Here is a 25000-nt window from a genome sequence, read left to right as displayed (position 1 = left end):
GTAGTTTCGGTACTGGGAGACCTAGATAAGCCCCCTTTAGATTCTGGGTCTGTTTCAATACACAAGGATGAGTCAGCATGTTGAAGGCTGGAAGTTCTGTGTCTCCTGTAGTGCCCGGTGAGGTCACTTCTTAGTTAGATGACCTTTGACCTCTCACCTCTGACCCCGGATTGGCTCCTGTAGTACACAGGAAGTGTTACCCGGCAACTGGTCAAACACAGGTACACCTGACCTGTAACTTCTGACAGCTTTTCTTACACCAGGACAAAGTCCTCCATACAGTAGTACCGCATCAAGCCTCCTCCGCTCTCCTCCCAGTCCCTGGTCTCCCCCTTCCCCACAGAGGAAGCAGGGTCTGTAGGGTGGACTGTTGGCTCCAAGCAACTCTTTCATTTACTTACACAAGAGGATAAGAGTTGAGGAATCTGGTTCTCTCCCTGCACCTGGTTGGTGGAGCCCCCTGCTGGTGTGGTGGAGGTAAGCGCAGCTACATTACATTACACGGTAGTCTCATACTCCATAACCTCTTTAGGATTTCTCAGGCTGCGGTATTGGATCCTGGGCGTGACCGGAGACGTGTTCTCCAGAACCAGGATGGTCTTCCGCAGCCGCCTGTCGAGAAGTGAGCGTCCCAGGCAGGGTACCTCTTTCTGGGCAAGTCTATCCTGATCACAGGCTGCTCTGTCCTGAGGGTCCGGGGGCCATGGCAGGAGAGGTGGATCTAACCTGGAACACAACTAGATCTCCTGGTACCACTCTCGCCCGGTCCGCACCTGCAGTCCTACTTAGGGTCCTAGGGGGCTGGTGAGCATATCCGGAAGTGGGAGGGGGACGCATCGGCTGGGGTCACACAGGACTCAACCATCAACCCCGTCCTCCACACACCCCCCACTGAGCCGCGGACACCGGCCCGTCAGGGTGCAGGAGACAATAATACCCCAACATGAAGAAGATCCCCAGAGCGTAGCTACAAACCACCACACACCACGACGAGGGCGTAAAAGTCCGAGGTGTTCGGCCCGCGGTAAAGATACCACGCCGCGGTGAGACACGTTCTCTACCAGAGTCACAGAGTAATAGAGCCACATACTGAAACGGGCGCGGCCCTCCTGACGTTGAACCAGCAGAAGATATAGACGATGCCCACTACCATGTTATAGATGATCTCCTCCCCCACTTGGACATGCAGAAGTCTGTCTCCCCTGGATGATCCAGAACGTCATGAGGCACCAGTGGCTCACGATGAAGATACCGGGTAGAGCTGGGAGATAGAGAGGGAAGCAGGGGGAGAAGAGAGCAGAGAGACAAGAGAGAGCAGAGAGACAAGAGAGAGCAGAGAGACAAGAGAGAGCAGAGCAGAGAGACAAGCGAGCAGAGAGACAAGCGAGAGCAGAGAGAGCAGAGAGAGCAGAGAGAGCAGAGAGACAAGAGAGACAAGAGAGAGCAGAGAGAGCAGAGAGCAGAGAGAGCAGAGAGACAAGAGAGAGCAGAGAGCAGAGAGACAAGAGAGAGCAGGGAGAGCAGAGAAACAAGAGAGACCAGAGAGAGCAAGGAGAGTAGAGAGACAAGAGAGACAGAGAGCAGAGAGAGCAGAGAGACAAGAGAGAGCAAGGAGAGCAGAGAGACAAGAGAGACAAGAGAGAGCAGAGAGAGCAGAGAGACAGAGAGACAGAAAGAGAGAGAGAGCAGAGAGCAGAGAGACAAGAGAGAGCAAGGAGAGCAGAGAGACAAGAGAGACAAGAGAGAGCAGAGAGAGCAGAGAGAGCAGAGAGACAGAGAGACAGAAAGAGCAGAGAGAGCAGAGCAGAGGAGCAAGAGAGCAAGGAGAGCAGAGAGACAAGAGAGCAGAGGAGAGAGCAGAGAGCAGAGAGACAAGAGAGACAGAGAGAGAGAGGCAGAGGCAGAGAGAGCAGAGAGAGCAGAGAGACAGAGAGAGCAGAGAGCAGAGAGCAGAGAGAGCAGAGAGACAGAGAGCAGAGAGACAGAGATAATACAAATGAATAACAATTACCTGATCTTGTCTACCTCTGCTAAGCTTCCCGTAAAGCAAGACAAATAATATAGGCCATATTAATATATGTATATATGTATATACATATATATATAGTATATATATATGTAGCTTAAGAAACAAGGTTCATGAAATTAATAATTTGCTAGTAACAGATGACCTTCATATTCTGACTATCCCTGAAACTCTGAAGTAATCTGGCTACAGGTTCATCTGCTTCACCTAAAGCCCATTCTGGTGGGACGCTGCTATAGACCACCAAGTGTTAACAGTCAGTATCTGGATAATGTGTGTGAAATGCTTGATAATGTATGTGATATTAATAGAGAGGTATATTTTCTGGGTGATTTTAAATAACGACTTGCTTTCATCAAGCTGCCCACTCAAGAGAAAGCTTCAAACGGTAACCAGTGTCTGCAACCTGGTTCAGGCTATCAGTCAACCTACCAGGGTAGTTACAAACAGCACAGGAATTAAATCATCAACATGTATTGCTGCAGACATGAGCTTTAAAGCAGTATCCAGATCCATAGGATGTAGCCATCACAATATAGTAGCCATATCTAGGAAAACCAACGTTCCAAAGGCTGGGCCTAATATAGTGTATGAGAGGTCAGGCCGGGCCTAATATAGTGTATAAGAGGTCAGGCTCGGCCTAATATAGTATATAAGAGGTCAGGCTCGGCCTAATATAGTGTATAAGAGGTCAGGCTGGGCCTAATATAGTGTATAAGAGGTCAGGCTGGGCCTAATATAGTGTATAAGAGGTCAGGCTGGGCCTAATATAGTGTATAAGAGGTCAGGCTGGGCCTAATATAGTGTATAAGAGGTCAGGCTGGGCCTAATATAGTGTATAAGAGGTCAGGCTGGGCCTAATATAGTGTATAAGAGGTCAGGCTGGGCCTAATATAGTGTATAAGAGGTCAGGCTGGGTCTAATATAGTGTATAAGAGGTCAGGCTGGGCCTAATATAGTGTATAAGAGGTCAGGCTGGGCCTAATATAGTGTATAAGAGGTCAGGCTGGGTCTAATATAGTGTATAAGAGGTCAGGCTGGGCCTAATATAGTGTATAAGAGGTCAGGCTGGGCCTAATATAGTGTATAAGAGGTCAGGCTGGGCCTAATATAGTGTATAAGAGGTCAGGCGGGGCCTAATATAGTGTATAAGAGGTCAGGCTGGGCCTAATATAGTGTATAAGAGGTCAGGCTGGGCCTAATATAGTGTATAAGAGGTCAGGCTGGGCCTAATATAGTGTATAAGAGGTCAGGCTGGGTCTAATATAGTGTATAAGAGGTCAGGCTGGGCCTAATATAGTGTATAAGAGGTCAGGCTGGGTCTAATATAGTGTATAAGAGGTCAGGCTGGGCCTAATATAGTGTATAAGAGGTCAGGCTGGGCCTAATATAGTGTATAAGAGGTCAGGCTGGGTCTAATATAGTGTATAAGAGGTCAGGCTGGGCCTAATATAGTGTATAAGAGGTCAGGCTGGGCCCTAATATAGTGTATAAGAGGTCAGGCTGGGTCTAATATAGTGTATAAGAGGTCAGGCTGGGCCTAATATAGTGTATAAGAGGTCAGGCTGGGCCTAATATAGTGTATAAGAGGTCAGGCTGGGCCTAATATAGTGTATAAGAGGTCAGGCTGGGCCTAATATAGTGTATAAGAGGTCAGGCTAGGTCTAATATAGTGTATAAGAGGTCAGGCTGGGCCTAATATAGTGTATAAGAGGTCAGGCTGGGCCTAATATAGTGTATAAGAGGTCAGGCTGGGCCTAATATAGTGTATAAGAGGTCAGGCTGGGTCTAATATAGTGTATAAGAGGTCAGGCTGGGCCTAATATAGTGTATAAAAGGTCAGGCTGGGCCTAATATAGTGTATAAGAGGTCAGGCTGGGCCTAATATAGTGTATAAAGAGGTCAGGCGGGGCCTAATATAGTGTATAAGAGGTCAGGCTGGGTCTAATATAGTGTATAAGAGGTCAGGCTGGGACTAATATAGTGTATAAGAGGTCAGGCTGGGTCTAATATAGTGTATAAGAGGTCAGGCTGGGTCTAATATAGTGTATAACAGGTCAGGCTGGGTCTAATATAGTGTATAAGAGGTCAGGCTGGGCCTAATATAGTGTATAAGAGGTCAGGCTGGGCCTAATATAGTGTATAAGTGGTCAGGCTGGGCCTAATATAGTGTATAAGAGGTCAGGCTGGGCCTAATATAGTGTATAAGAGGTCAGGCTGGGCCTAATATAGTGTATAAGAGGTCAGGCTGGGTCTAATATAGTGTATAAGAGGTCAGGCTGGGTCTAATATAGTGTATAAGAGGTCAGGCTGGGTCTAATATAGTGTATAAGAGGTCAGGCTGGGTCTAATATAGTGTATAAGAGGTCAGGCTGGGTCTAATATAGTGTATAAGAGGTCAGGCTGGGCCTAATATAGTGTATAAGAGGTCACGCTGGGACTAATATAGTGTATAAGAGGTCATACAATAGGTTTTGTTGTGATTCCTATGTTGTTGATATAATAATATTTGTTGGTCTGTGGTTTGTAATGAGGAGCAACCAGACGCTGCTGGTCTGTGGTGTGTAATGAGGGCAACCAGACACTGCTGGTCTGTGGTGTGTAATGAGGAGCAACCAGAGCTGCTGGTCTGTGGTGTGTAATGAAGAGCAACCAGACGCTGCTGGTCTGTGGTGTGTAATGAGGAGCAACCAGACGCTGCTGGTCTGTGGTGTGTAATGAGGAGCAACCAGACGCTGCTGGTCTGTGGTGTGTAATGAGGAGCAACCAGACGCTGCTGGTCTGTGGTGTGTAATGAGGAGCAACCAGACGCTGCTGGTCTGTGGTGTGTAATGAGGAGCAACCAGACGCTGCTGGTCTGTGGTGTGTAATGAGGAGCAACCAGACGCTGCTGGTCTGTGGTGTGTAATGAGGAGCAACCAGACGCTGCTGGTCTGTGGTGTGTAATGAGGAGCAACCAGAGCTGTTGGTCTGTGGTGTGTAATGAGGAGCAACCAGACGCTGCTGGTCTGTGGTGTGTAATGAGGAGCAACCAGACGCTGCAAATTGAAATATGAAATTGTTAATTTCAGTTACTAATAACAATGCATCCATTAAGAAAATGATTGTAAAACTGTTGAATCCCCGTGGATTGATGAGGAATTAAAACATTGTATGGTTGAGCAGGATGAGGCCAAAGGGTTGGCAAATAGATCTGGCAGCACAAAAAATTGGCAAAAGTACGGCATATTGAGAAATCACGTGACTAAACTGAATAAAAAATTTGAATAAACTATAAAATAAAATAAAGATAAATGACATAAACAATGAGAGTAAAAAGCATTGGAGCTTTTTGGGAAAAAAGGCAGACTGGATGCCATCATTCGTTTGAATCAGATCATTTATCACAAAGCCCACTGATATTGGCCAACTACTCTAATGATTTATTTCATTGGCAAGATTAGCAAACTTAGGCATGACATGCCAGCACCAAATACTGACACTACACATCCAAGTATATCGGACCAAATTATGAAAGAAAAAGCGTTGTAATTTTGAATTCCGTAAAGTGAGTGTGGAATAGGTGAAAAAAGTATTATTGTCTATTAACAATGGCAAGCCACCGGGTCAATCTGGATGGAAAATTACTGAGGAGAGGATGGGGAGTGGATGATATTGCCACTCCTATTTACCATATCTTCAATTTACTAGAAAGTGTTTTGCCCTCAGGCCTGGAGGGAAGCTAAAGTCACTCCACTACCTAAGAATAGTAAAGCCCCCTTTATTTGGCTCAAATAGCCGACCAATCAGCCTGTTACCAGCCCTTAGTAAACTTATTTTTTAAATGGTGTTTGACCAGATACAATGCTATTTTACAGTAAACAAATTGACAACAGACTTTCAGAATGCTTACAGAGAAGGACATTCAACAAGCACAGCACTTACACAAATGACTGATGATGGCTGAGAGAAATTGATGATAAAAGATTGTGGGGGATGTTTTGTTCGACTTCAGTGCGGCTTTTGACATTATTGATCATAGTCTGTAGCTGGAAAAACGTATGTGTTATGGCTTTACACCCCCTGCTATAATGTGGATAAAGAGTTACCTGTCTAACAGAACACAGAGGGTGTTCTTTAATGGAAGCCTCTCCAACGTAATCCAGGTAGAATGAGGAATTCCCCAGGGCAGCTGTCTAGGCCCCTTACTTTTTCAATCTTTACTAACATGCCACTGAGTAAAGCCAGTGTGTCTATGTATGCGGATGACTCAACACTTTACATGTCGGCTACAACAGTGACTGAAATGACTGCAACACTCAACAAAGAGCTGCAGTTAGTTTCCAGAATGGGTGTCAATAAATAAGTTAGTCCTGAATATTTCAAAACTAAAAGCATTGTATTTGGGACAAATCATTCACTAAACCCTCAACTAAAGCTTGTAATGAATATTGTAGAAATATAGCAAGTTGAGGAGATTAAACTGCTTGGAGTAACCCTGGATTGTAAACTGTCATGGTCAAAATATATTGATACAATAGTAGCTAGGATGGGGAGAAGTCTGTCCATAATAAAGTGGTACTCTACCTTCTTAACAACACTATCAACAAGGCAGGTCCTACAGGCCCTAGTTTCTACCTTCTTAACAACACTATCAACAAGGCAGGTCCTACAGGCCCTAGTTTCTACCTTCCTAATAACACTATCAACAAGGCAGGTCCTACAGGCCCTAGTTTCTACCTTCCTAACAACACTATCAACAAGGCAGGTCCTACAGGCCCTGGTTTCTACCTTCCTAACAACACTATCAACAAGGCAGGTCCTACAGGCCCTGGTTTCTACCTTCCTAACAACACTATCAACAAGGCAGGTCCTACAGGCCCTGGTTTTATCACACCTGGACTACTGTTCAGTCATGTCATCAGGTGCCACAAAGAGGGAAAATTGCAATTGTCTCAGAACAGGGCAGCACAGCTGGCTCTTGGATGTACACAGAGAGATAACATGAATATTATGCATGTCAAACTCTCCTGGTTCAAAGTGACGGAGAGATTGACTTCATCACTCCTTGTATTTGTGAGATGTATTGACCTGTTGAATGCACCACAGGCACACAGCTCAGCCCGTAAAATAAAATCCCACAAGACATGCCACCAGAGTGAGCTGTGTAGTAGAGCAACAGTGGGTTAGGCTTTTCCTAATGAGTTTTTCTCTGTTACTCCCAGTATCTTCATCATGACTAAACCTAACCATTTCTCTGTCTTTCTCTCTTTCTCTCTGTTTCTTTCTCTATTTCTCTTTTCTCTCTGTCTCTGTCTCTCTTTTCTCTCTGTCTCTGTCTCTCTTTGTCTCTGTCTCTATATTTCTCTTTCTCTCTGTCTCTGTCTCTGTCTCTCTTTTCTCTCTGTCGCTCTTTGTCTCTGTCTCTCATTTTTTTATTTATAAAAAGCCACCAGAGGTCTCTTCAAAATCCCCAAGTCCAGAACAGACTATTGGAGGCGCACAGTACTACATAGAGTCATGACTACATGGAACTCTATTCCACAGTACTACATAGAGTCATGACTACATGGAACTCTATTCCACAGTACTACATAGAGTCATGACTACATGGAACTCTATTCCACAGTACTACATAGAGTCATGACTACATGGAACTCTATTCCACAGTACTACATAGAGCCATGACTACATGGAACTCTATTCCACAGTACTACATAGAGTCATGACTACATGGAACTCTATTCCACAGTACTACATAGAGCCATGACTACATGGAACTCTATTCCACAGTACTACATAGAGTCATGACTACATGGAACTCTATTCCACAGTACTACATAGAGCCACTCTATTCCAAAGTACTACATAGAGCCATGACTACATGGAACTCTATTCCACAGTACTACATAGAGACATGACTACATGGAAAACTCTATTCCACAGTACTACATAGAGACATGACTACATGGAACTCTATTCCACAGTACTACATAGAGACATGACTACATGGAACTCTATTCCACAGTACTACATAGAGTCATGACTACATGGAACTCTATTCCACAGTACTACATAGAGCCACTCTATTCCAAAGTACTACATAGAGCCATGACTACATGGAACTCTATTCCACAGTACTACATAGAGACATGACTACATGGAACTCTATTCCACAGTACTACATAGAGACATGACTACATGGAACTCTATTCCACAGTACTACATAGAGTCATGACTACATTGAACTCTATTCCACAGTACTACATAGAGCCATGACTACATGGAACTCTATTCCACAGTACTACATAGAGCCATGACTACATGGAACTCTATTCCACAGTACTACATAGAGTCATGACTACATGGAACTCTATTCCACAGTACTACATAGAGACATGACTACATGGAACTCTATTCCACAGTACTACATAGATACATGACTACATGGAACTCTATTCCACAGTACTACATAGAGCCATGACGACATGGAACTCTATTCCACAGTACTACATAGAGCCACTCTATTCCAAAGTACTACATAGAGCCATGACTACATGGAGCTCTATTCCACAGTACTACATAGAGCCATGACTACATGGAACTCTATTCCACAGTACTACATAGAGCCATGACTACATGGAACTCTATTCCACAGTACTATGTAGAGCCATGACTACATGGAGCTCTATTCCACAGTACTACGTAGAGCCATGACTACATGGAACTCTATTCCACAGTACTACGTAGAGCCATGACTACATGGAACTCTATTCCACAGTACTACATAGAGCCACTCTATTCCAAAGTACTACATAGAGCCATGAATACATGGAACTCTATTCCACAGTACTACATATAGCAATGACTACATGGAACTCTATTCCACAGTACTACATAGAGCCATGACTATATGGAACTCTATTCCACAGTACTATATAGAGCCATGACTACATGGAACTCTATTCCACAGTACTACATAGAGCCATGACTACATGGAACTCTATTCCACAGAACTACATAGAGACATGACTACATGGAACTCTATTCCACAGTACTACATAGAGCCACTCTATTCCAAAGTACTACATAGAGCCATGACTACATGGAACTCTATTCCACAGTACTACATAGAGACATGACTACATGGAAAACTCTATTCCACAGTACTACATAGAGACATGACTACATGGAAATCTATTCCACAGTACTACATAGAGACATGACTACATGGAACTCTATTCCACAGTACTACATAGAGTCATGACTACATGGAACTCTATTCCACAGTACTACATAGAGCCACTCTATTCCAAAGTACTACATAGAGCCATGACTACATGGAACTCTATTCCACAGTACTACATCGAGACATGACTACATGGAACTCTATTCCACAGTACTACATAGAGACATGACTACATGGAACTCTATTCCACAGTACTACATAGAGTCATGACTACATTGAACTCTATTCCACAGTACTACATAGAGCCATGACTACATGGAACTCTATTTCCACAGTACTACATAGAGCCATGACTACATGGAACTCTATTCCACAGTACTACATAGAGCCACTCTATTCCAAAGTACTACATAGAGCCATGACTACATGGAACTCTATTCCACAGTACTACATAGAGACATGACTACATGGAAAACTCTATTCCACAGTACTACATAGAGACATGACTACATGGAACTCTATTCCACAGTACTACATATAGTCATGACTACATGGAACTCTATTCCACAGTACTACATAGAGACATGACTACATGGAACTCTATTCCACAGTACTACATAGATACATGACTACATGGAACTCTATTCCACAGTACTACATAGAGCCATGACGACATGGAACTCTATTCCACAGTACTACATAGAGCCACTCTATTCCAAAGTACTACATAGAGCCATGACTACATGGAGCTCTATTCCACAGTACTACGTAGAGCCATGACTACATGGAACTCTATTCCACAGTACTACATAGAGTCATGACTACATGGAACTCTATTCCACAGTACTACATAGAGTCATGACTACATGGAACTCTATTCCACAGTACTACATAGAGTCATGACTACATGGAACTCTATTCCACAGTACTACATAGAGCCATGACTACATGGAACTCTATTCCACAGTACTACATAGAGACATGACTACATGGAACTCTATTCCACAGTACTACATAGAGTCATGACTACATGGAACTCTATTCCACAGTACTACATAGAGCCACTCTATTCCAAAGTACTACATAGAGCCATGACTACATGGAACTCTATTCCACAGTACTACATAGAGACATGACTACATGGAAAACTCTATTCCACAGTACTACATAGAGACATGACTACATGGAACTCTATTCCACAGTACTACATAGAGACATGACTACATGGAACTCTATTCCACAGTACTACATAGAGTCATGACTACATGGAACTCTATTCCACAGTACTACATAGAGCCACTCTATTCCAAAGTACTACATAGAGCCATGACTACATGGAACTCTATTCCACAGTACTACATAGAGACATGACTACATGGAACTCTATTCCACAGTACTACATAGAGACATGACTACATGGAACTCTATTCCACAGTACTACATAGAGTCATGACTACATTGAACTCTATTCCACAGTACTACATAGAGCCATGACTACATGGAACTCTATTCCACAGTACTACATAGAGCCATGACTACATGGAACTCTATTCCACAGTACTACATAGAGTCATGACTACATGGAACTCTATTCCACAGTACTACATAGAGACATGACTACATGGAACTCTATTCCACAGTACTACATAGATACATGACTACATGGAACTCTATTCCACAGTACTACATAGAGCCATGACGACATGGAACTCTATTCCACAGTACTACATAGAGCCACTCTATTCCAAGTACTACATAGAGCCATGACTACATGGAGCTCTATTCCACAGTACTACATAGAGCCATGACTACATGGAACTCTATTCCACAGTACTACATAGAGCCATGACTACATGGAACTCTATTCCACAGTACTATGTAGAGCCATGACTACATGGAGCTCTATTCCACAGTACTACGTAGAGCCATGACTACATGGAACTCTATTCCACAGTACTACGAGAGCCATGACTACATGGAACTCTATTCCACAGTACTACATAGAGCCACTCTATTCCAAAGTACTACATAGAGCCATGACTACATGGAACTCTATTCCACAGTACTACATAGAGACATGACTACATGGAACTCTATTCCACAGTACTACATAGAGACATGACTACATGGAACTCTATTCCACAGTACTACATAGAGACATGACTACATGGAACTCTATTCCACAGTACTACATAGAGCCATGACGACATGGAACTCTATTCCACAGTACTACATAGAGCCACTCTATTCCAAAGTACTACATAGAGCCATGACTACATGGAGCTCTATTCCACAGTACTACATAGAGCCATGACTACATGGAACTCTATTCCACAGTACTACATAGAGCCATGACTACATGGAACTCTATTCCACAGTACTATGTAGAGCCATGACTACATGGAGCTCTATTCCACAGTACTACGTAGAGCCATGACTACATGGAACTCTATTCCACAGTACTACGTAGAGCCATGACTACATGGAACTCTATTCCACAGTACTACATAGAGCCACTCTATTCCAAAGTACTACATAGAGCCATGAATACATGGAACTCTATTCCACAGTACTACATAGAGTCATGACTACATGGAACTCTATTCCACAGTACTACATAGAGCCATGACTACATGGAACTCTATTCCACAGTCCTACATATAGCAATGACTACATGGAACTCTATTCCACAGTACTACATAGAGCCATGACTATATGGAACTCTATTCCACAGTACTATATAGAGCCATGACTACATGGAACTCTATTCCACAGTACTACATAGAGCCATGACTACATGGAACTCTATTCCACAGAACTACATAGAGACATGACTACATGGAACTCTATTCCACAGTACTACATAGAGCCATGACTACATGGAACTCTATTCCACAGTACTACATAGAGCCATGACGACATGGAACTCTATTCCACAGTACTACATAGAGCCACTCTATTCCAAAGTACTACATAGAGCCATGACTACATGGAACTCTATTCCATAGTACTACATAGAGACATGACTACATGGAAAACTCTATTCCACAGTACTACATAGAGACATGACTACATGGAACTCTATTCCACAGTACTACATAGAGACATGACTACATGGAACTCTATTCCACAGTACTACATAGAGTCATGACTACATGGAACTCTATTCCACAGTACTACATAGAGCCACTCTATTCCAAAGTACTACATAGAGCCATGACTACATGGAACTCTATTCCACAGTACTACATAGAGACATGACTACATGGAACTCTATTCCACAGTACTACATAGAGACATGACTACATGGAACTCTATTCCACAGTACTACATAGAGTCATGACTACATTGAACTCTATTCCACAGTACTACATAGAGCCATGACTACATGGAACTCTATTCCACAGTACTACATAGAGCCATGACTACATGGAACTCTATTCCACAGTACTACATAGAGTCATGACTACATGGAACTCTATTCCACAGTACTACATAGAGACATGACTACATGGAACTCTATTCCACAGTACTACATAGATACATGACTACATGGAACTCTATTCCACAGTACTACATAGAGCCATGACGACATGGAACTCTATTCCACAGTACTACATAGAGCCACTCTATTCCAAAGTACTACATAGAGCCATGACTACATGGAGCTCTATTCCACAGTACTACATAGAGCCATGACTACATGGAACTCTATTCCACAGTACTACATAGAGCCATGACTACATGGAACTCTATTCCACAGTACTATGTAGAGCCATGACTACATGGAGCTCTATTCCACAGTACTACGTAGAGCCATGACTACATGGAACTCTATTCCACAGTACTACATAGAGCCACTCTATTCCAAAGTACTACATAGAGCCATGACTACATGGAACTCTATTCCACAGTACTACATAGAGACATGACTACATGGAACTCTATTCCACAGTACTACATAGAGACATGACTACATGGAACTCTATTCCACAGTACTACATAGAGACATGACTACATGGAACTCTATTCCACAGTACTACATAGAGCCATGACGACATGGAACTCTATTCCACAGTACTACATAGAGCCACTCTATTCCAAAGTACTACATAGAGCCATGACTACATGGAGCTCTATTCCACAGTACTACATAGAGCCATGACTACATGGAACTCTATTCCACAGTACTACATAGAGCCATGACTACATGGAACTCTATTCCACAGTACTATGTAGAGCCATGACTACATGGAGCTCTATTCCACAGTACTACGTAGAGCCATGACTACATGGAACTCTATTCCACAGTACTACGTAGAGCCATGACTGCATGGAACTCTATTCCACAGTACTACGTAGAGCCATGACTGCATGGAACTCTATTCCACAGTACTACATAGAGCCACTCTATTCCAAAGTACTACATAGAGCCATGACTACATGGAACTCTATTCCACAGTACTACATAGAGTCATGACTACATGGAACTCTATTCCACAGTACTACATAGAGCCATGACTACATGGAACTCTATTCCACAGTCCTACATATAGCAATGACTACATGGAACTCTATTCCACAGTACTACATAGAGCCATGACTATATGGAACTCTATTCCACAGTACTATATAGAGCCATGACTACATGGAACTCTATTCCACAGTACTACATAGAGCCATGACTACATGGAACTCTATTCCACAGTACTACATAGAGCCATGACTACATGGAACTCTATTCCACAGTACTACATAGAGCCATGACTACATGGAACTCTATTCCACAGTACTACATAGAGCCACTCTATTCCAAAGTACTACATAGATCCATGACTACATGGAGCTCTATTCCACAGTACTACACAGAGCCATGACTACATGGAACTCTATTCCACAGTACTACATAGAGCCATGACTACATGGAACTCTATTCCACAGTACTACATAGAGCCATGACTACATGGAACTCTATTCCACAGTACTACATAGAGCCATGACTACATGGAACTCTATTCCACAGTACTATGTAGAGCCATGACTACATGGAACTCTATTCCACAGTACTACATAGAGTCATGACTACATGGAACTCTATTCCACAGCACTACATAGAGCCACTCTATTCCAAAGTACTACATAGAGCCATGACTACATGGAACTCTATTCCACAGTACTACATAGAGCCATGACTACATGGAACTCTATTCCACAGTACTACATAGAGCCATGACTACATGGAACTCTATTCCACAGTACTACATAGAGCCATGACTACATGGAACTCTATTCCACAGTACTACATAGAGCCATGACTACATGGAACGTTTTTTTTTTTCTCCCAGCCTGACCTTCAGGTTTAAACTCATGATTATCTATCTTCATTTTAGTTTTATTGTATATTTTCTGCACCTAAAAGCCCTTGATTGGGTGTACAATGTGAGCCTTCCTCACTGTGTGTGTGTGATGTTTGTGTGCCCATCTTTACCTGGAACACTGAGGCGAACAGGGCGAAGGCGATGGTCCTGGCCCCGATGGTGAAGAGGTGCCACAGCATCTGGACAATCACAGCCTTGTAGGACATCGGGAGCTTGTCATCTCTGGAGTCCCTCAGAGTCTTCTGGTAGGACGCTATCATCCAGGCCAGAGAGACCAAGGAGGCTGAAGCAGAGAGACCTGGGGACAACGAGGGATGACAGGACAGGAAAGGAGGATGAATATGCACCTAAATTCTTAACAGGATAAAGATGAGAAAAATATAAGAAATAATTAAAAGAATGTGTGTTTAAAAAACTTTATTTAACGAGGCAAGTCAGTTAAGAACAAACTCTTATTTACAATGACGGCCTACTCCCAGACAACGCTGGTGTCACGCCTTGGTCTTAGTATTTTGTGTTTTCTTTAATTATTTGTTCAGGCCAGGGTGTGACATGGGGTTATTGTATTGTCGTATTGGGGTATTTGTAGGCATTGGGATTGTGGTTGATTAGGGTGTGTCTAGTATAGGCTTGGCTGCCTGAGGCGGTTCTCAATTAGAGTCAGGTGATTCTTGTTGTCTCTGATGGGGAACCGTATTTAGGTAGCCTGGGTTTCACTGTGTATTTCGTGGGTGATTGTTCCTGTCTCTGTGTAGTTTCACCAGATAGGCTGTAATTCGGTTTCACATTCAGTTTGTTGTTTTTGTATTTGTATAGTTATTTCATGTGTCACTTTCTTCATTAAAGACATGAGTAACCACTACGCTGCATTTCGGTCCGACTCTCTTTCTACAAACGAAGAACGACGTTACAGCTGGGCCAATTGTGTGCCGCCCTATGGGACTCCCAATCACAGCCGGATGTGATACAGTCTGGATTCGAACCAGGGACTGTAGTGACGGCACCTGCACTGAGATGCAGTGTATACAAACAGAATTGGTACATTATATTGTTTTATACTATCCCAATTACCTCTCAGATAAAGAGATGTTTTGTTTTACAAGTAATAATTTTCTTCTCAAAAGATTGTTGACGCACTTGTTTTCAATACCTTTCAATGCCTCAATACCTTGTGAGGATAATGGCACTGGGCATTTTTGTTTTATGAGTTGGAGAACACATTGGAAGAGATCTTTGACCTCCAGACAGAGATGAGATGGGATGCTTGACATCATTCATCTGCTCTCATGGGAACCGCCCTCTTCAATTCAAACCACAGGCTTTCAATGGGGTTCAAGTCCGGAGACTGAGATAACCATTGCAAAATGTTGATTTTGTGGCCTCCCCCCCAAAAAAAATATATTTGTGGAGTTTGTTGTGTGCTTGGGGTTATTATCTTATTGGAAGATACACTTGCTGCCAAGTTTCATCCAACTGGCAGAGGCAAGCAGGTTTTTTGCTAAAATGTCCTGGATCTGTGGAAGCAAAATATAGCCACATAACATCAAAGATCCACCAGCATATTTGACACGAGGTAATGGGTTTATTTTCTGCTCATTTTCACGGCAAACCTACCACTGATGTGTAAAAAGAGCAGTATTTTTATGTCATCCGACAAATGTAAACTCCCGGAGTTTACAAAATGGCACTTGGATTTGGAATTGGTGCATTGGTGGGTCGATGTACTGGGCCGTACGTACTGCCCTCTGTAGCGCCTTGCCAACAGTTGGTGGGTCGATGTACTGGGCCGTACGTACTGCCCTCTGTAGCGCCTTGCCAACAGTTGGTGGGTCGATGTACTGGGCCGTACGTACTGCCCTCTGTAGCGCCTTGCCAACAGCTGGTGGGTCGATGTACTGGGCCGTACGTATTGCCCTCTGTAGCGCCTTGCCAACAGTTGGTGGGTCGATGTACTGGGCCGTACGCGTACTGCCCTCTGTCTGTAGCGCCTTGCCAACAGTTGGTGGGTCGATGTACTGGGCCGTACGTACTGCCCTCTGTAGCGCCTTGCCAACAGTTGGTGGGTCGATGTACTGGGCCGCACGTACTGCCCTCTGTAGCGCCTTGCCAACAGTTGGTGGGTCAATGTACTGGGCAGTACGTACTGCCCTCTGTAGCGCCTTGCCAACAGTTGGTGGGTCGATGTACTGGGCCGTACGTACTGCCTCTGTAGCGCCTTGCCAACAGTTGGTGGGTCGATGTACTGGGCCGTACGTACTGCCCTCTGTAGCGCCTTGCCAACAGTTGGTGGGTCGATGTACTGGGCCGTACGTACTGCCCTCTGTAGCGCCTTGCCAACAGTTGGTGGGTCGATGTACTGGGCCGTACGTACTGCCCTCTGTAGCGCCTTGCCAACAGTTGGTGGGTCGATGTACTGGGCCGTACGTACTGCCCTCTGTAGCGCCTTGCCAACAGTTGGTGGGTCGATGTACTGGGCCGTACGTACTGCCCTCTTTTCGAGCCTTGCCAACGGTTGGTGGGTCGATGTACTGGGCCGTACGTACTGCCCTCTGTAGCGCCTTGCCAACAGTTGGTGGGTCGATGTACTGGGCCGTACGTACTGCCCTCTGTAGCGCCTTGCCAACAGTTGGTGGGTCGATGTACTGGGCCGTACGTACTGCCCTCTGTAGCGCCTTGCCAACAGTTGGTGGGTTGATGTACTGGGCCGTTGGTGGGTCGATGCATTGTACTGCCCTCTGTAGCGCCTTGCCAACAGTTGCGATACCAAGTGGTGATGAAGCTAGTCAAGATTTTCTCAATGCTGCAGCTGTAGAACTTTTGAGGATCTGAGGATTTCAGCTTCCTGAGGGGGAAGAGGTGATGTCTTGCCCTCTTCACAACTATGTTGGTTTGTGTGGACCATAATAATTGTGGATAATAACAATAATTATACGTAAGTAATTAATTTGCATTTTATTGCATGACATAAGTATTTGATACATCAGAAAAGCAGAACTTAATATTTGGTACACAAACCTTTGTTTGCAATTACAGAGATCATACGTTTCCTGTAGTTCTTGACCAGGTTTGCACACACTGCAGCAGGGATTTTGTCCCACTCCTCCATACAGACCTTCTCCAGATCCTTCAGGTTTCGGGGTTGTCGCTGGCCAATACAGACTTTCAGCTCCCTCCAAAGATGTTCTATTGGGTTCAGGTCTGGAGACTGGCTAGGCCACTCCAGGACCTTGAGATGCTTCTTACGGAGCCACTCCTTAGTTGCCCTGGCTGTGTGTTTCGGGTCGTTGTCATGCTGGAAGACCCAGCCACGACCCATCTTCAATGCTCTTACTGAGGGAAGAAGGTTGTTGGCCAAGATCTCGCGAAACATTGCCCCATCCATCCTCCCCTCAATACGGTGCAATCGTCCTGTCCCCTTTGCAGAAAAGCATCCCCAAAGAATTATTTTTCCACCTCCATACTTCACGGTTGGGATGGTGTTCTTGGGGTTGTACTCATCCTTCTTCTTCCTCCAAATGCATCTATTACACCTTGTCTATGCCGCTCGGCCATCGCTCATCAATATACTTACATGTACATATTCTCATTCACCCCTTTTAGATTTGTGTGTATAAGGCAGTTGTTGGGGAATTGTTAGGTTACTTGTTAGATATTACTGCACTGTCGGAAACTAGAAGCACAAGCATTTCGCTACACTCACATTAACATCTGCTAACCACGTGTACGTGACCAATGAAATGTCATTTTGTTTTTGATTTGATTCCCTGCATGCTCAAGCTTTAAATAACACTGCCTCAGAGTGTGGAAACATCAGAGAAATGGTGAACAGAAACTGGGTAGTCTATTTGGATATTTCATCAGGAGCTGACACATGGGCTTTTAGCTCAGAAAGGGTCTTGTGGAGTCATGTCCGGGCACCCGGGTTCAAACGCTACCGGTTACAGTCCCCTCTCTTGCATACTTAGTCAGTTCCTACCTTCCTTCCTTCTACTTCTTTACACCTTCTTCCATGTGTATGAAACGTGTCACCAGACACAGTACAGAACTGTAAAGAAACCATTTTGTTTTATTAAACGCAATAAAATACTGGTAGCTCTCCTCAGGTCCTTCCTCTCTCCTCTCTCTTTCTGTCTCTCTCCTTGGTTAAGAGTGGTGAGGCTGAGGGTATGAGGAGAAGGAGAAGAGAGGAGTGATACTGGTAGCTCTCCTCAGGTCCTTCCTCTCTCCTTGGTTAAGAGTGGTGAGGCTGAGGGTGTGAGGGAGAGAAGAGAGAGAGAGGATACTGGTAGCTCTCCTCAGGTCCTTCCTCTCTCCTTGGTTAAGAGTGGTGAGGCTGAGGTGTGAGGGGAGAAGGAGAGAGAGATAGATACTGGTAGCTTTCCTCAGGTCCTTCCTCTCTCCTTGGTTAAGAGTGGTGAGGCTGAGGGTGTGAGGAGAGAAGGAGAGATAGATACTGGTAGCTCTCCTCAGGTCCTTCCTCTCTCCTTGGTTAAGAGTGGTGAGGCTGAGGGTATGAGGAGAGAAGGAGAGAGAGAGTGATACTGGTAGCTCTCCTCAGGTCCTTCCTCTCTCCTTGGTTAAGAGTGGTGAGGCTGAGGGTGTGAGGAGAGAAGGAGAGAGAGATGCTACTGGATCATAGGGGGATTTCTCTCCATTCCCTCCCTCTTCCCTTGTATAACAGTGACGAAGAGGAGAGAGGCAGACAGTCCAGCCGAGCCCTTCTGCCAGGCAGAGTTCATTAAATGTTAAGCATACGGTGGTTCCTGTGGCTGATAACCCTCTAACGAGTAGCAGAGTGTGTGTGTGTGTGTGTGTGTGTGTGTGTGTGTGTGTGTGTGTGTGTGTGTGTGTGTGTGTGTGTGTGTGTGTGTGTGTGTGTGTGTGTGTGTGTGTGTGTGTGTGTGTGTGTGTGTGTTCCTTATCACCTCCAGCTAATAGACTGCACATTAACGAATCATCAGCCTGGGACAGAGAGGGGAGAGAGGGAGAGGGGAGAGGGAGGGAGAGAGAGGGAGAGAGGGAGAGAGAGGGAGAGAGAGAGAGGGAGGGGAGGAGAGAGAGGAGAGGGAGAGAGGGAGAGAGAGGGAGAGGGAGGAGAGAGAGGGAGAGGGAGAGGGAGAGAGGGAGAGGAGGGAGAGAGAGAGAGGAGAGGGAGGGAGGAGAGGGAGGAGAGGGAGAGGGAGAGGGAGGGAAGCCCCAGGACAGCAACACATGAGAAAACAAAAAAGATAATTACTTGACATATTGGAAGGAATTAACAAAAAAACATGCAAACTATAATGCTATTTGCCCCTAAACAGAGAGAACACAGTGGCAGAATACCTGACCACTGTGACTGACTCCAAACTTAAGAAAGCTTTGACTATGTACAGACTCAGTGAGCATAGCCTTGTCATTAAGAGAGGCCGCCGTGGGCAGACATGGCTCTCAAGAGAAGACAGGCTATGTGCAACACTGCTCACATAATGAGGTAGAAACTGAGCAGCACTTCTAACCTTCCTAATCTCCTGCCAAATGTTATACCATATTAGAGATACGTATTTCCCTCAGATTACACAGATCCACAAATAATTTGAAAACATATCAATTTTGATAAACTCCCACATCTACTGGGTGAAATACCACAGTGTACCATCACAGCAGCAAGATGTGTGACCTGTTGTCACAAAAAAGGGCAACCAGTGAAGAACAAACACCATTGTAAATACAACCCATATTTATGTTTATTTATTTTCCCTTTTGTACCTCAACTATTTGCACATCTTTACAACATAATCTGACATTTGAAATGTCTCTATTCCTTTGGAACTTGTATTGTTTACTGTTAAAGAGAGACTGACTGCTAGATTATGGTTAGTTAATCCACCATGTCATATCATGTCTTATCATACCATATATAATCATATCATATATTAACATATCTTATCATATCATATATTATCATATCATATATTACCATATAATATCATATATTATCATATCGTATAATATATCATATCTTATCATATATTAACATATCATATCATATCATACATTAGCATATCTTATTATATATTATCATATATTATTGAATCATATCATATATTATCATATCATATATTATAATATCTTATCGAATCATATCATATATTATCATATCTTATCATATATTATTGAATCATATCATATATTATCATATCTTATCATATATTATCTTATCATATCATATATTATCATATCTTATCATATATTATCATATCTTATCGAATCATATCATATCATATCATATATCATATATATCATACATATCTTATCATATCATATATTATCATATCATATCATATATTATCATATCATATCTTATCTTATCTGATCATATATTAACATATCTTATCATATCATATATTATCATATCATATAATATCTTATCATGTCATATCATATCTTATCATGTCATATCATATCTTATCATATATTATCATATCATATCTTATCATGTCATATCATATCTTATCATATATTATCATATCATATCTTATCATATCATATCTTATCTTATCATGTCATATCATGTCATATCTTATCTTATCACGTCATATCATATCTTATCTTATCATGTCATATCATATCGTATCTTATCTTATCATGTCATATCTTATCATATCATGTCATATCATATTTTATCTTATCATATCATGCCATATCATATCTTATCTTATCATGTCATATCTTATCATATCATGTCATATCATATCGTATCTTATCTTATCATGTCATATCTTATCATATCATATCTTATCATATCATGTCATATCATATCTTATCTTATCATATCATGTCATATCATATATTATCTTATCATATCATGTCATATCATATCTTATCTTATCTTATCATGTCATATCATATCTTATATCATGTCATATCATATCTTATCTTATCTTATCATGTCATATCATATCATATCTTATCTTATCATGTCATATCTTATCATATCATATCGTATCTTATCTTATCATGTCATATCTTATCATATCATGTCATATCATATCTTATCTTATCATGTCATATCATATCGTATCTTATCATGTCATATCTTATCTTATCATGTCATATCATATCTTATCTTATCTTATCATGTCATATCATATCTTATCTTATCATGTCATATCATATAATATCTTATCTTATCATGTCATATCTTATCATATCATGTCATATCATATCGTATCTTATCTTATCATGTCATATCATATCTTATCTTATCATATCATACCATGTTTTATATCACATTTAGAATGCAGACGATGAGTCAGGAAGGGATTACTTGATGTCAAGTAAAAGAGACAATGACAGAAAGAGGAACAACACACACACACACACACACACACACACACACACACACACACACACACACAACACACACACACACACAAAACACACACACACAAAACACGACTCACCCTGCAGCAGGGACCCGGTTGGCATGGGTAATGATGCTGAGTTGTGGCACCCAGCTGAGGAGCGTTCTTCAGGAAGGCCTCCAGCAGCCTCAGCATGGTGATGTCAGCACACTCAAACATCAGCCTCAGTGGAAGTGACCGCGGTTGCCGAGCCAACGGCTCTGGGCGCCAGGTAGAGGCGTGGACATACCTGTAGAGGGGGAGGGAGGAGAAGGGGACGTCAATCAATCAATCAATTAATGAATCAGATAACTTATTGATCAGTCAATCTGTCAATTAATGAATCAGATAACTTAGTGATCAGTCACTACTGTAGTGACTCTGGATAAGAGAGTCTGCTAAATAACTCACTACTCTAGTGTCTCTGGATCAGAGTCTGTTAAATGACTCACTACTGTAGTGACTCTGGATCAGAGAGTCTGCTAAATGACTCACTACTGTAGTGACTCTGGATAAGAGGTCTGTTAAATGACTCACTACTGTAGTGACTCTGGATAAGAGAGTCTGTTAAATGACTCACTACTGTAGTGACTCTGGATCAGAGAGTCTGCTAAATGACTCACTACTGTAGTGACTCTGGATCAGAGAGTCTGTTAAATGACTCACTACTGTAGTGACTCTGGATCAGAGTGTCCTCAATGTAGAAGGAGTAACCGTAGGCGGAACCAGAAGCGATGTGGACAAACATATATATCAGCATAAATTGTCCCATTAACAATCACCCCATGTTAAACAAACCTACTTCATTTCCAAACGTCACATTTCTCTAGCATAGGTGACTTATTGTAATGAACGATATCACCAGAAATTCAGGAGATAAGTGATTTTTTTTGTGGTCGGTGTCGATAAATTGTCAGTTTATCGTCCCAGCTCTAATACACTGTGAAACCATAAGGGCATATAGGACATGTCAGGTGAGGCAGACAACTAAAGCTGAAGGCTCCAGTCTACAGAGAGAACCCACGAAACAGCCCACAGTCAGGAAACTCACATGGTAACATCATCATTTGAAGTGGGAAGTTTACATACACCCTTAATAATTACATTTAAGCTCAGTTTTTCACAATTCCTGACATTTAATCCTCATAAAAAATTCCCTGTCTTTGGTCAGTTAGGATCACTTTATTTTAAGAATGTGAAATGTCAGAGTGATTTATTTCAGTTTTTATTTCTATCATCACATTCCCAGTGGGTCAGACGTTTACTTACACTCAGGTAGTATATGGTAGCATTGCCTTTAAATTGTTTAACTTGGGTCAAACATTTCGGGTAGCCTTCCACAATGTTTCCCTCAATAAATTGGGTGAATTTTTGGCCCATTCCTCCTGACAGAGCTGGTGTAACTGAGTCAGGTTTGTAGGCCTCCTTGCTCGCACATATTCTTTTTCAGTTCTGCCCACAAATGTTCTAGGATTGAGGTCAGGGCTTTGTGAGGCCACTCCAATACATGACTTTGTTGTCCTTAAGCTACATTTGCCACAACTTAGGAAGTATGCTTGTGGTCATTGTCCATTTGGAAGACCCATTTGGAAGTATGCTTGTGGTCATTGTCCATTTGGAAGACCCATTTGGAAGTATGCTTGTGGTCATTGTCCATTTGGAAGACCCATTTGGAAGTATGCTTGGGGTCATTGTCCATTTGGAAGACCCATTTGGAAGTATGCTTGGGGTCATTGTCCATTTGGAAGACCCATTTACGACCAAGCTTTCACTTCCTGACTGATGCCTTGAGATGTTGCTTCAATATATCCACGTCATTTTAATTCCTCATGATTCCATCTATTTTGTGAAGTGCACCAGTCCCTCCTGCAGCAAAGCACCCCCACAACATGATGCTGCCATCCCCGTGCTTCACGGTTGGGATGGTGTTCTTTGGCTTGCAAGCCTCCCCCTTTTTCCTCCAAACATAACGATGGTCATTATGGCCAAACAGTTCTATTTTTGTTTCATCAGACCAGAGGACATTTCTCCAAAAGTACGGTCTTTGTCCCCATGCGCAGTTGCAAACCGTAGTCTGGCTTTTTGTGGCGGTTTTGGAGCAGTGGCTTCTTCCTTACTGAGCGGCCTTTCAGGTTATACAGGTCGATATAGGACTCGTTTTACTGTGGATTTAAATACTTTTGTACCTGTTTCCTCCAGCATCTTCACAAGGTCCTTTGCTGTTGTTCTGGGATTGATTTGCACTTTTCGCACCAAAGTACGTTCATCTCTAGGAGACAGAACGCGTCTTCTTCCTGAGAGGTATGATGGCTGCGTGGTCCCATGGTATTTATACTTGCGTACTATTGTTTGTACAGATGAACGTGGTACCTTCAGGCGTTTGGAAGTTGCTCCCAAGGATGAACCAGACTTATGGAGGTCTAACATTTTTCTTTCTGAGGTCTTGGCTGATTTCTTTTGATTTCCCATTATGTCAACCAAAGAGGCACTGAGTTTGAAGGTAGGCTTTGAAATACATCCACAGGTACACCTCCAATTGACTCAAATTATGTCAATTAGCTTATCAGAAGCTTCTAAAGCCATGACATCATTTTCTGGAATTTTTCAAGCTGTTTAAAGGCGCAGTCAACTTAGTGTATGTAAATATGTGATCAATAACATCTGATAAATATGTGTATGGGACCAATAACATCTGTTAAATATGTGCATGGACCAATAACATCTGTTAAATATGTGCATGGACCAATAACATCTGTTAAATATGTAAATGGACCAATAACATCTGTTAAATATGGACCAATAACATCTGTTAAATATGTGTATGTGACCAATAACATCTGTTAAATATGGACCAATAACATCTGTTAAATATGTGTATGTGACCAATCACATCTGTTAAATATGGACCAATAACATCTGTTAAATATGTGTATGTGACCAATAACATCTGCTAAATATGTGTATGTGACCAATAACATCTACTAAATATGTGTATGGACGGTGTCAAAGACCCAGTCAAAGACCCAGTTAAAGACCCAGTTAAAGA

At 42.6% G+C, this 25000-nt stretch overlaps 1 pseudogene; it reads right to left on the bottom strand.

Moving 5' to 3' along the window:
- Window positions 1–358: 358 nt before the first annotated feature.
- LOC127918518 (XK-related protein 7-like) lies at window positions 359–22204 on the bottom strand (annotated as a pseudogene).
- Between the last annotated feature and the right edge of the window lie 2796 nt (window positions 22205–25000).

Source organism: Oncorhynchus keta, unplaced genomic scaffold (assembly GCF_023373465.1).
Source record: "Oncorhynchus keta strain PuntledgeMale-10-30-2019 unplaced genomic scaffold, Oket_V2 Un_contig_14410_pilon_pilon, whole genome shotgun sequence".
NCBI lineage: Eukaryota > Metazoa > Chordata > Actinopteri > Salmoniformes > Salmonidae > Oncorhynchus > Oncorhynchus keta.
Note: the sequence above shows the minus strand (reverse complement) of the source record. Positions and strands in the feature narration are given on the sequence as shown.